Source organism: Mobula birostris, chromosome 7 (assembly GCF_030028105.1).
Source record: "Mobula birostris isolate sMobBir1 chromosome 7, sMobBir1.hap1, whole genome shotgun sequence".
NCBI classification, from domain to species: domain Eukaryota; kingdom Metazoa; phylum Chordata; class Chondrichthyes; order Myliobatiformes; family Myliobatidae; genus Mobula; species Mobula birostris.
The window spans coordinates 101,927,625-101,941,640 of record NC_092376.1 but is presented as its reverse complement, the minus strand read 5'-3'; the positions used below and the strand labels follow the sequence as shown (position 1 = coordinate 101,941,640).

Sequence of the window (14,016 nt, the reverse complement as noted above, 5' to 3'; positions counted from 1 at the left end):
AATTTTAGCATAGGCAGTATTAAATGCCTCAAAGAATAACTCCTTATCATTACTTAATCCAACAAGAAAATCGAATTATCCCAAAGAATTAATAAATCTACCCTCTTTCCAGCCTTGTTCAATGTCTGAGTAGTTTCTTGTTATGAGTGCCAGAAACAACACAAGAATCCAATTCCTCTCCAAGCTGAGATGGCAACTCCAGACAGAAAATTCCAAAAAATAAGAAATGGTATCTCCAGCATATTTTTTAAAAACATGGAGGTAAGATGGAGCATAGTTAGATTTCCAGAAGATTCAGAAAGATTCTACTTGAACATTAAAGATACAAATGTCATGTCATGGGAGTGAAATATTAATAAAAACACAATTAACTAAAAAAAAAGGAATTAGTATAAACAGGTCATTTTCACAGTGGTAAAATGCAAACAGTGGAATGGCACAGGACACTTAAAAGTTATATTAATAACAAATGAAAAGATCAGTATACTCTACTGAAATCTACAGACAAGTAGGAAAACAAGCTGTTAGGCATCTGAAATATGTTTGTCAAGAAATACAGAATTGGCAACTAGACAAAAATATGACAGCTGGAGTTATGCTACCCACGTTGCTGGGACGGATCAAAAATGTTACTTTTAAATTGAAAGGCACTGCAAAACACCATTGTGTGGAGTGCTTGCAGGTCCTCAAACGTGAATCACTAAATTATTATGTAGATATAACAAGTTATTATGAAGGCAAATGGAAGCTTTCCTGCAACTACACAGGACATTGGTGAAACCACATCTAGAGTATTACAAATTTGGTTCCTGAGATAAAGAAGTTGACAAATGAGGGAAGTTTACAGTAACTGGAGTTTCGAATGAGGGGAAACTTTACTAAGACAGATTCTGATGGAGCTGAACAAGAGAGATGCTGAAAAATACACACAAAATGCTGGAGTAATTCAGCAGGTCAAGCAGCGTCAAAGGAGGGGGAAAAGCATTTGATGTTTCAGGCCAAGACCCTTCATCAGGATGTCTCAGCCAGAAATGGCAACAGTTTATTGCCCTTCCCTTGATAACCATTGACTTCTATTTGAACTGTGCTCCTTAAATGCTGCCTCTAAGAGCCTTACCATCTATTTTGACATTCAAGGTGACCCCTATCTAAATCCTAGGGGACATCATTCAGATGCATCTTACACAAGTACAAGAGATTGGAGGCTGGGTATCCTGCAATAACCAACTGAACTCTTCCATAGCCCAAGGTTTTCTACCATCGACAATAAACTGGCAGACCAGTTTGTGCAGCTTCAGAGCTGTGCATCAGACATGACTATAAACAGCACTGGGGCCCCACAGGGGACTATATTAGCTCCCTTTCTGTTTACCCTCAGACTTTAGATACAACACTGAATCACGTCATCTGCAGAAATTTTCTGATGACTCAGCAATAGGTGGGTGTATAAAGGGAGGACAGGAGGATGAATACAGGGCCCTGGTGGAGGACTTTTATCAAATGGTGCTGAATTATCAGCAGCTCCACATCACTAAAAGACAAAGGTGATAGACTTTAGGAAGACTAAGCCCGCATTGCTCCCTCTTACTATTGATGGTAAGGACGTGGATGTGGTGAGGGCCTACAAGTACCTGGGGGTGCACCTGGATGACAGATTTGAGTGGAGCACCAACACAGAGGCTGTGTATAAGAAGGGCCAGAGTTGCCTCTACTTCCTAAGGAGATTGAGGTCCTTTGGAGTATGCAGACTTCTCCTTCATATGTTCTACCAGTCCGCTATTGCCAGTACAATCTTCTATGCGATGGTGTGCTGGGACAATGGGATCAACACAGATGATGCCAACAGGCTAAATAAACTGATTAGAAAGGCTGGCTCTATTATAAGAGTCAAACTGGACTCCATTTGTGCTGATCTAAAATTTAAATGCAAAGTAGTCATAAAATTTTAAGAGTGTAAGACGCACTTTACATATTATGGTAATTAAAGAAACAGACCATGGTGGTCTATAAAATTTCAACATCTGAAGATATATCATACAGAACCAATTGCACATTTTGCTTAACAGAAAGCCCCATTCTTCAAACTTCAAAACACACTGCTAGATGTAAATCAAAATCTCATTTATCATACCCAAAATTAGTTTCAACTATTTGTTATTTTAACTATGATATTAAATAAAATACACCAAGAATTGCATGTTAGAGGTCTGGGAGTTAACAAATTAGAGCAATGTTTGGTGAATATATGCAGGAAAAGGTTGGGTAGTCAAGTCTAATTTCAAAAGCCCAATTTGCAATCAGTAGCTCTGGTGTTTCTCCTGCAGGACTTTGGCAAAACAGATCACAGAAGGGACATGGAAATGATAGTAAGCAGAACACAGAATAGTAGAGCAAAGGAACAGACCCTTCAACCCACAATGTCTATATCGACCATGCACCGCTTCTGAACATAATTCCGGCTCTTTCATTATTTCCAAGGCATCTACTAACATCAACTCACCTCTCACAGCACCTTCAGATATGCCAACAACTTCCCCTTTATCATGACCTTATCCATTAGAGAATCAGGAATTTATTTCTACTTATTTATCTATCGTCCTCTTTAGGTCATGGAAACCAAATGCAGATTTGTATATTTGTTCATTCCAAGATTCCTCCAAGGTTTTCTGTTTATTCGTCACTATTCAGTGTAAGCCTGAGGAAGATCTTCTAACAAGGCACAATGTAGCCTTCTATATTCAACATTGCATTGAACAATTCCAGATAATTCACCAGCCAAGTTTTTCATTTCAATTCCAAAATATAGTTTCTTCCCCATTTTCTTCTATTAATACTTTAGGCAAGAAGGAACACATTTTTAATTTATCCCTTTATTTGTTCATCAGCCTTTACCACCCTCATTCAACTAGCTTTATCATCACTGCCTGGCATTCTATCTACTCTGTCCTCCATTTTGGGATATTCCTCTCTTGTAGCCAACTCCAACAATGTTTATCATTTTTCTTGCATTTTAACAATTAATTATCTACTTGTATTTTAAGTAGCCTTTATATGCTTAACAGTTTAATATGCTAGTGGCTATACCAAGTATAATTCTGGAAGCTTCTTAGTTTCTTTGTTCTTTCATGAGGTGAATAAGCATTTTCCCACTGGTTCATTTTTACTGTAGTATTGTACAAGTATTTTCTAATCAGATTATTGTTATCCATGGAATTTTCTTATCTTTGGGTATATAAGTAGCAGCGTTACAGTAGCATCTTTAGTTCTTCTCTTCTTCAAATAGTAAGACACCCTGTCACGACACTGTTCCTGTTCTTTTGCTCAATTAACTCTCAATAAAACAATCACGAAGTAACAAATTCTATGCCTCATTCCTGACTTCTTAAAGAACCTTGCATTTAAACACCAGAATCCAACAAGTGGCGTAGTTGAAGATCTCCAAAGTTACTTGGGGCAATCCAAAAAAAAAAAGAGAATTTTCAGTGCTTATACCTCTGTTTTGGCCTTGGATATTCGATGTGAGTTAGGAATGAGCAAGTTGCTACATTGCCAGTTCAAAAAAACTGATTAGTAAAACAAAAAAGAGCAAACTGATGGGAGTGCCAAAAATTAAATTTAAACAAGCAATGGAGCAGGGAAGAAAAAATTAAATTCAGGTTACAGAACAACCTGTTAAAATTTCAACTGCAAACTTAAAATTTCGAGATAGTAGTCAAAACAATAAAAAAGTAAAATTGAATTGAGATCAAATCAAGACATTGGCCAAAGTTGTGAAACTGAATAAACATCTCAGTTAGATAAAATTAATGAAAAAGTCCAGATGAAAAGTACCAATTGAGTACACCTTATCCAAAATGCTTGGGGCCAGAAGTGCTTTGGATTCTTTTGGATTTTGGGATATATAATGAGATATCTTGGGATCAACAACATTTCCGACTCTGATTTTATGTGCTCCTTAGTAAGCAGACTTTTTCTTACACTTGTTCATCACACATATGTAATTAACAGTAAAATAATTACATACCATTAATATAATGAAAATATAATGTGTGCAGGGTAACAAAACTGCACAACAGCATCAGGAGAATAGCTAAACCAGTTGTTGAACAACAACAAGCAATGGCAGGCTTTCAGTTTCCACTTATAATGCCGTGTTTTGATTAAAAGGTTACAGTACACTACTGTATTTGTATTTTACTTTAAGTTTAATGTAAGGTATAAAAACAATCAGCATTGTAGACTTGTTCAGGACTTTTGTGATCAGCAGACATTTTCAAAATGTGATGCTGTGCCTTTTCTTACAATTTCTGCAACCAGCCTACTGAATATTGACAATTACCTTCAATTTTCAGTTTGTCATGATAGATCTTTGCTTGTTTTATGATCAGCACACCATTAAACAGCATATGTTCACTTCAACACACATTTGAGATCTTCATTTTTCATTTTATGCAGTGTTGTCCTATTTTTCATTAACTTCTGGTCATTACATAAGTGAGGTCACCTCTTAGAACTGTCTGTGTGTGCAGACATGCGAATCACCTGGGAACCAGTGCCTTGTGGATTTTTCACTTGTGTCACGCAAGTGGAATTCGGACTTCGGAACTTCAGATAAGGGGTACTCAACCTGTACTAACAGTGTTAAATTGATTAAGAACAGGATGGCCTACATTGATTTGGAGGAAATGATTGCTACTGATTTTGAGACAAAACCACATGGTCAGTTTGATCAAATGTGTGAGTGATTGAGAGTTAACAGGATGAGTAAAGCCTTTTACTAATTGAAAGAAAAGTGAAACTTGTGAAAAACTACAAAATCAGCACGATAGAGAGTTAAGAAGTCTGAAGAGCAAGTCTTTGCATTAACCAAACAAGTAAAAGAACAACACCGTTATTCAATCGATGTACATTGTACTGAGTTTCAAAGGCAAACTGAAATAATGTAAGAAATTGCAGCCTCAAGTAGGCAGTCTTGCTAGTGACTCTTTCCAGCATGGGAAGAAATATTAGGAAATGAAGTACCAAGAGCATACAGTGAACGTAAGTTTGCTGATGATACAAAGATAGGTGGAGGGGCCGGAAGTGCTGAGGAAACAAGAAAGTCTGCAGAGAGACTTGGATAGATTGGGAGAATGGTCAAAGAAGTGGCAAATGAAATACAATGTTGGAAAGTATATGGTTATGTGTTTTGGTAGAAGAAATAAACGGGCAGACTATTATAAATGGGGACAGAATTCAAAGTTCTGAGATGCAACAGGACTTAGGAGTCCTCGTGCAGGATACCCTTAAGGTTAACCTCCAGGTTGAGTCGGTGGTGAAGAAGGTGAATGCAATGTTGGCATTCATTTCCAGAGGAATAGAGTATAGGAGCAGGGATGTGATGTTCAGGCTCTATAAGGCACTGGTAAGATCTCACTTGGAGTACTGTGTGCAGTTTTGGGCTCCTTATTTAAGAAAGGATGTGCCAACGTTGGAGAGGGTTCAAAGAAGATTCCCTAGAATGATTCCAGGAATGAGAGGGTTAACATATGAGGAACATTTGTCTGATCTTGGACTGTATTCCTTGGAGTTTAGAAGAAAGAGGGGGGGACCCCATAGAAACATTTCGAATGTTGAAAGGCATGGACAGAGCGGATGCAGCAAAGTTGTTTCCCATGGTGGGGGAGTCTAGTACGAGAGGGCATGACTTAAGGATTGAAGGGCGTCCATTCAGAACAGAGACGCGAAAAAATTTTTTTAGCCAGAGGGTGGTGAATCTGTGGAATTTGTTGCCAAGGGTGGCAGTGGAGGCCAAGTCATTGGGTGTATTTAAGGCAGAGATTGATAGGTATCTGAGTAGCCAGGGCATCAAAGGTTATGGTGAGAAGGCAGGGGAGTGGGACTAAATGGGAGAATGGATCAGCTCATGATAAAATGGCGGAGCAGACTCAATGGGCCGAATGGCCGACTTCTGCTCCTTTGTCTTATGGTCTTATAGTGAACCCAAAAACTGGAATTATGCAAACAAAGCTGAACTGTTTCACAGACATACAAGATATTCAAGCTCAATGCTTTAACCAGGAAAAGTTGTTCTGGATGGAAAATAATGGGAAGTTAAGTAGTGATGGAATATGGAGATATGGCACTGGTCATAGACTGGTGGCCCCAACTACATTGCTTCCTTATCTGGCACAGCAAATAGACACTCTGGGATATATTGGAGTGCGAAAAGATTATCAACAGATTCTCCTGATGGTGGTGGAATCCAAAGTTCAGGGTACAAGCTCGACATACGTTTGAAAGATGCATGACATGCCAAAAGATGGATCCTGGAGCAGTGGAAAAGCTACTACAATTAAGCGCTCCAGCCCCACCTGGCCCATCTTTATACTTACAAGTGGACTACATTTCTCTACCAAAGCATTAAGGATACTCAGAAGTACTGGTAATAGTGTACAAGTTTTCAACGTGGGTGGAAACTATTCCAGAAAAAAAACTGCCACACAGCAAAAACTCTGATCAGGAACTAATGTTCCTAGATAGGGACTGTCATGTCACATCAACTCTGACCAAGGAACACATTTCACTGGGACAGTTTGTCAGGAATTATGTCAACTGATGAACATTAAATTTTCTTTTCATTGTCCACGTAACCCAGAGTCAGAGCGAGTTGAATGAATGAATGGAACTGTCAAATAATGACAAAGTATCATGAGGAAGGCATACCATGGCCTACAGCTCTTCCTATATTCTTGTGCAGCATCAAAGCAACTGTAAACAAGAAAACCAAAGTCCATTCAAGGTGGTAACAGGGCGTCCTATGTCTCAGAGAGGCAGATATACACGTTGTGGCAGTCAGTAAACTATTGTGTGAAATTGTGCAGACTGCTTCTCAACAGGTTTCTTGTCACTTGGGAAGAAGCAACAAGGGGACACATTCTGATTCCTAGCGAGTGGGTCCTGCATTGGCAAAAAAATAATCTCCTCCACATTCTCCATCAGCACAGGTGCACCCCAAGGCTGTGTGCTTAGCCCCCTGCTCTACTCACTTTACACTTATGACTGTGTGGCTAAGCCCAACTCCAATGCCATATTCAAGTTTGCTGACAACACCACCGTCCTAGGCTAAGTCAAAGGTGGCGATGAATCAGCATATTCTATTGGAGGGAGACTGAAAACCTGGCTGAGTGGCGCCACAATTACCTCTTACACAAAGTCTGCAAGACCAAGGAATTGATTATTGACCACGGGATGAAGAAACCAAAGATCCATGAGCCAGTCCTCATCGGGAGATCAGAGATAGAGAGGGTTAGTAACTTTACATTCCTTGGTGTTATCATTTCAGAAGACCTGTGCTGGGCCCAGCACACAAGTTCAATTACAAAAAAAGCATGGCAGTGCTTCTACTTAGTATTAGATGTTATGCAGAATCTTTTCAAATTCTACTGCAAACTTTTATAGATGTGTGGTGGAGAGTATATTAACTGGTTGCATCACAGCCAGGCATAGAAACGTCAATGCTTTTGAAGGGGCAAAACATAGTGGATATAGCCCAGTCCATCACAAGTAAAGCCCTAACCCCCATTGAGCATATGGACTCAGACTGCTGTTGTAGGAAAGCAGCATCCACCATCAGGAAACCCCATCACGCAGGTCTTCTCACTGCTACCATCGGGAAGAAGGTACAGATGCCTCAGGACTCATACCACCGAGTTCAGGAACTGTTATTAACTGTCAAACATCAGGCTCTTGAACCAAAGGGGATAACTTCATTCAATTTCATTTGCCCCATTACTTTATTGTCCCCACAACCTATAGACTCACTTTCAAGGACTCTTCATCTCATGTTTTTGATATTTATTGCTTAGTTACTTATGATTAATACCTTTTTCTCTTTTGTATTTGCACAGTTTGCTGTCTTTTGCACGTTGGTGTCATCCTTCATTTATTCTACTTTGGTTCTTGGATTTACTGAGTATGCCCACAAGTAAACGAATCTCAGAGTTGTATATGGTGACATAAATGTGCTTTGATAATAAATTTACTGTGAACTTTTAATTAAGAAATCACACAAGGACCCACTGGGAGCTCAATGGACAGGTCCTTATCATGTGCAGTTAATTACCAACTTGGCAGTTAAGGTAGAAGGTAAATCTAAGTGGATACACAACAGCCACTGCAAGTGAGCTAAAGATGATAAGTACTGTGGTTAATGCGCTCATAACCTCTTGTTCACAGTGCCTGTACCTCTGAGCAACGGTGAACAAATCACTAATCAGCCAGAAGACTTCAAGCAAGTCGACAGCTACTGGGCGTAATGATGTTTATTCTAATATTATTTGCTGTTATATTTTTGCCAATGCTCTTACTCATAAAATGGCAGTTGATATGACTCAATGTATTCTTGTATTTTTGACAATCAGAAATACTACAATTCAACAAAGCTCCTGTCAATTAACAAGAAATGGTCGAAACTCATGGAACAATATACGCTTTATGCGCGGAAATACAGCAGACATACTTCTTCCAAGTAATTGGTTAGGATTTTGTTATTTAGGGTATATTTTTCCTGTCATGAGACAAACACATTTTACCTTGCAAACACGAGGAATTCTTCAGATGCTGGAAATTCAAGCAACATACAAAGTTGCTGGTTCAAATCTCTTACTAGCTCTTCTTTCAGTTAGTTCTGACAAAGGATCTCGGCTCGAAACGTCGACTGTACCTCTTCCTAGAGATGCTGCCTGGCCTGCTGCGTTCACCAGTTCTCTTTCTCCCTGGGCCTCCTGTCCCATGATCCTCTCATATCCCTTTTGCCAATCAACTGCCCAGCTCTTGGCTCCATCCCTCCCCCTCCTGTCTTCTCCTATCATTTTTGGATCTCCCCCTCCCCCACCCACTTTCAAATCTCTTACTAGCTCTTCTTTCAGTTAGTCCTGACGAAGGGTCTCGGCCTGAAACGTCGACTGTACCTCTTCCTAGAGATGCTGCCTGAGGTTCTACTTAATTATCTGAGTCCTTATTAAGTAGATAGACTGAATAGAGGATCATAAAATGATTACAACACTAAAGGAAGCCATTCAGCCCATCATGACTGGTCACATCATATTCAGAAATTATCTCTATTCTTTATTTCTAAACTGGAAAGCCAAATTTTTAACCAAGTCAGGTTCAACTTCTGCTAACAAATCACTCCCTCCAAAAAATATGGAGGCATCCATTGAAATAGATTGTAACCAAATGCACTTTCAAAGCACCATTTAAATAACCTCCAAAGGTACTTCCCTGTACGCAACAGTTAAACATCTGCTCAAAAAATTCAATCGCAGCACCTCTCTTAAAAACAATACAAAGTTTTAAGGAATGGATCAACTGGGCCAGGGGTTCCAACCTGGGTCCACAGACCCTTTGCTTGATGATAATGGTCCATGGCATAAAAAAGGTTGGTAACCCCTGCATTAGGCACTGGGACCTAGGAAGATTATTGTTGAAGCGGTTCAATACTTCTTAAAGATACCTTTCAGTTTCATGAACCCTTTGCAATTACCTAGTTTTCTGCATTAATTACTCATAAAATGTAGCCTGATTTTCACCTAAGTCACAATAATAGACAAACACAATCTGCCTAAACTCAGTCAGTCAGTGGATGCCACCCCGAATCTGGGGTTGGCAGCTATGCACCTCTATTTTCTTCGATCTTGCAACAGCACTGAGTACAGCCTCTCCTCCAGCTGTTCTCGCTGCCCGCCTTGGCACCGCCTGCTGCCGCCCCCGCCGAACTCAAGCCCGAGGCCATGTCAGCCTCCAGCCGCGGCGGCTTCTTCGAACTCGGCCCTTCCTTAGGCAGAGGCCTTAGGCAGGTCCAGGCACACGGTGCAGCGCCCAAGTATATCATGTGTCTTCTAACTAAGTATACGATTCATAGATACGTGGTGAGGCCTTGATCTCTTCCACGGAAGATGGCCGCTGGTTCACAAGGAGCTCATCTGCTCTCTGTCAGGTCTTGTTGTTTTTTTTTTTGAAGTCCTGCTGGGTGTCCTCACACCCTCCTCACCAGACTAAGTCCAGTGGGGGAAGTCCGGCCCAAGTCGCCAACCACTCGACCCCGGCCCCTGGCCGAGCGCCAGGCACCCGACTGCGCCCCCCCCCCGCCGCCGAATCTCTCCAAGCGCCCAGCGCCTAAACTAATAACACACAAACAATTCCATTTCTTCTCATCAATACTGAGTACACCATCAGAACAATCTCAGTTGAGGTTCAAAAAAGTATGTGAACTATTGGTGTTCCAAAAAGCTATTGGTGTTCCAATCAATGAGTTGAGATTGGAAATGTGGGTTGAAGAGGTGCCCTGCCCTATAAAAAAAAGACACAAAGTCAGATTACTGACAGAGCTTGCTCTTCTCAATATCAATCTGTTTATGTGCATCATGCCTCAATCAAAACAACTTTCAGAAGACCTTAGAATTGTAGAGATGCATAAAGCTGGAAAAGGCTACAAAAGCATCAGTCCACAGTAAGAGAAATTGTCTACAAATGGAGGAAACTCAGTACTGTTGCTACTCTCCCTAGAGGTGGGCATCCTGCAAAGATCACACCAAGAGCACAAAGTGCAATGCTGAAGGAGGTGAAAAAGAACCCAAGGGTAACAGCAGAAGACCTGCAGAAACCTCTGGAACTTGTTAAAGTCTCTGTTCATGTGTCCACTATGAGAAAAACACTGAACAAGAATGGTGTTCTTGGAAGGACACCACGGAGGAAACGATTGCAGTCCAAAAACAAAACATTGCTGCACATCTCAAGCTTGCAAAAGGCCACCTGGATGTTCCACATCGCTTCTGGGACAATGTTCCATGGACAGATGAGACAAAAGTTGAACTTTTTTGGCAGAAATGCACATCGCAATGTTTAGAGGAAAAAGGGCACTGCACTCCAATAGCAAAAGCTCATCCCAACTGTGAAGCATGGCAGAAGCATCAAGGTTTAAGGCTGCTTTGCTACCTCAGGGCCTGGACAGCTTGCCTGGACAAATGAATTCAAAATTGTATCAGGACATGTTACAGGAGAATGTCAGGGTAGCGGTCCATCGCCTTAAGCTTAATAGAAGTTAGATGATGCAACAAGACAATGATCCGAAACATAAGGGTAAATCAACAAGAGAATGGTTTAAAAATAAGAAAATTAGTTTTGGAATGGTCAAATCAGAGTCCAGACCTTAAACCAATTAAGATGCTATGGCATCACCTGATGAGAGCGTTCATACAAGGTGCAGAAATATTGATGAACTGAAACAATTTCATATGGAGGAATGGTCTAAAATTCCTCTTCACTATTGTGCAAGTCTGATCAGCAGCTACAGGAAACATTTGGAGGTTATTGCTGCTCAAGGAGGTTCTACCAGTTATTAGAACAAGGATTTACATACTTCCTCCAGCCTGGACTGTGAATAATTCAACAATATGTTCAACAAGAACAAAAATGTATAATTGTTTGTGTGTTATTAGTTTAGGCAGATTGTGTCGGCCTATTATTGTGACTTCGATAAAGATTAGACCACATTTTATGAGTAATTAATGCAGAAAACCAAAAGAGTCCACAAACTTTTTCTTGCAACTATTTTTTCTTACGCTGTCAAGCAATTAAAATGTTATTCACTATTATACAATTAAAATTCATTGTAAATTAATGGTTTTAATTGCACTGTAAACAATAACAGAATACTAATTTCCTTGAATGGTCTAATAGGATACATATGGCCTTTGAATTTAAGTGGTCCAGAAAAGCGTGCATACTTTTATAACCTTTACTGATGCAAATTTAAAGTTCAAGAATTTCAATCTCCCTATGGGCTTGCCCCACACTTTCTCTTCACCACTGCCAATCTACATTTGTTTATCCTCTTGTTCCATCAAACACCATCCCACTAATTGCCTTTGCCTCAACACTTGTGAATGTGTGACCTATTGACAAATTGCTTGCTAATACTTATTGCTGAACTTGAACAATTTTATTTTGGCTGGAACACAAGCAACCAGTGTCAGGACACTAAAAGGAAGAGACCTACACAGAATGCTCCAGGTCTGATCACTACTCAGTCTCCACATACTCTTGATCCAGGTCAGATTCAAGACAATGCAATTCAATGGATTAGATGGAGCTGACAAACAGGAATTGAACAGCTTACCCCCTCCCCAAATGTCAGTAGAGGCACCTCAAATATGATCCCATCTTGAATCCACACACTACCAGTTAATAGTAAATCAAATAACTCGTGGGCTTCAATTAAAAGTGCAAAATACCAATGCTAGATCTCCCTTTCTCGGAAAACGTAGATTTTTTTTCCATCTGTTCCTTCCATTTTGTACTTCTACTGTCTGCTCCTTCATCTCCTTTCTTTCTCCTCTTCTCTCAAGACTTGTAGGTTCAGTTAATCAATGCTGCTGATACTTTGTGAACATCCCATGGCAACCTGGACTTTATATTATTCTGTGAAGCCCAATGCTCATTATGCCAAAAGTGTTCAGGAAGTGGGAGCACACACAGCCAACACCGAGCCATTTGGCAGCAGTTTTACAGCTCCACTATACTCTGGGAATAAATAAAGGAGACAAAACTATACTTTCTCAAACCTATATACATCTTTGAGACCAGATATTAAAGGTCGATAAAGGTATTTGAATTTGACGGGTATTCAAACAAAATTGGCAAAAATATTAATGATAGTGCTTCAGAACTTGTCAGAGATATTTGCATAATTGGAGGAACATTAAATGATTAAACATACCAGATTATTTCATTATAAGGTAATAAGAATGAAACTAATAATAAATTGTAAATTTGCAATTTAAAAGCAAAATTAGATTGGTTATAGGCCATTTCTTAAACTGGCCAAAGACAAGTGTTTCTAAAAAGTCACATTAACAAATGAATCAGAAGTCAGCTATTCAGCTCACAAGCCTGCTGTGACCTGTACTCCACAATCCCATCTACCCAGATACTCAATAAGAATGGATCTATACCTGCTTTAAAATTATTTATGATCCTTTTAGGACAGCAGTTCCAAAGACACTCATCCCTCAGAACAAAAACAATTTTGTCTTATTTCTATCAAAAATGGGCAAACTCTTCTTTTTGAATTGCAAAATGTAATTCTACATTCTACTACAAATAAACATCGTCTCAGTGTCTAGCCATGTTTCAATTAAGTCCCCTTTCGCAAACTCTGGCAGATACAAGCCTGCCGATCCACTCCAAGTATTAGCCTATTAAGAGTAGACTAATAAGAGTCTGGTGTTTAAATCTAAGTTTCTTTTAGAAGTCAGAAATAAGGCATAAAACTTGCTGCTTCATGATCGTTTTATTAAGAGATGATAGAACAATGAGAGCAGGAACAGAACAGAACAGAACAGGAGGTCTTTCTACCTGAAGAAGAGAAGCCTAGAATAAAACAACAGGAATTCTGCAGATGTTGGAAATTCAAGCAACACACATCAAAGTTGCTGGTGAACGCAGCAGGCCAGGCAGCATCTCTAGGAAGAGGTACAGTCGACGTTTCAGGCCGAGACCCTTCGTCAGGACTAACTGAAGGAAGAGTTAGTAAGAGATTTGAAAGTGGGAGGGGGAGGGGGAGATCCAAAATGATAGGAGGCCCCCTCCTGTCTTCTCCCATCATTTTGGATCTCCCCCTCCCCCTCTCAAATCTCTTACTAACTCTTCCTTCAGTTAGTCCTGACGAAGGGTCTCGGCCTGAAACATCGACTGTACCTCTTCCTAGAGATGCTGCCTGGCCTGCTGCGTTCACCAGCAACTTTGATGTGTGTTGCTAGAATAAAACAGCTACTTTTATACCTAAAGATAAGAAAATTACATTGATATGAGACAACCAATTAGATAATTCTTATTCAATACTACCTTAAAGTCAACCAATGAGAAAATACTAGCCACTTAATGAGAAAACAAAGGTTTAGAATCGTACTTTGTACAGCCACTAGAGGCATATTAAACTATGCATATAAAGGCTATTGAAAATACAAGTAGATC

The 14,016-nt window shown here is 39.9% G+C and overlaps 1 protein-coding gene across 2 annotated transcripts in view; it reads right to left on the bottom strand.

The window, feature by feature from the left end:
• rnf145a (ring finger protein 145a) overlaps positions 1 to 14,016 on the bottom strand; it is a 140,333-nt gene that overhangs the window by 16,205 nt on the left and 110,112 nt on the right. The gene's annotated exons all lie outside the window — the stretch shown is intronic.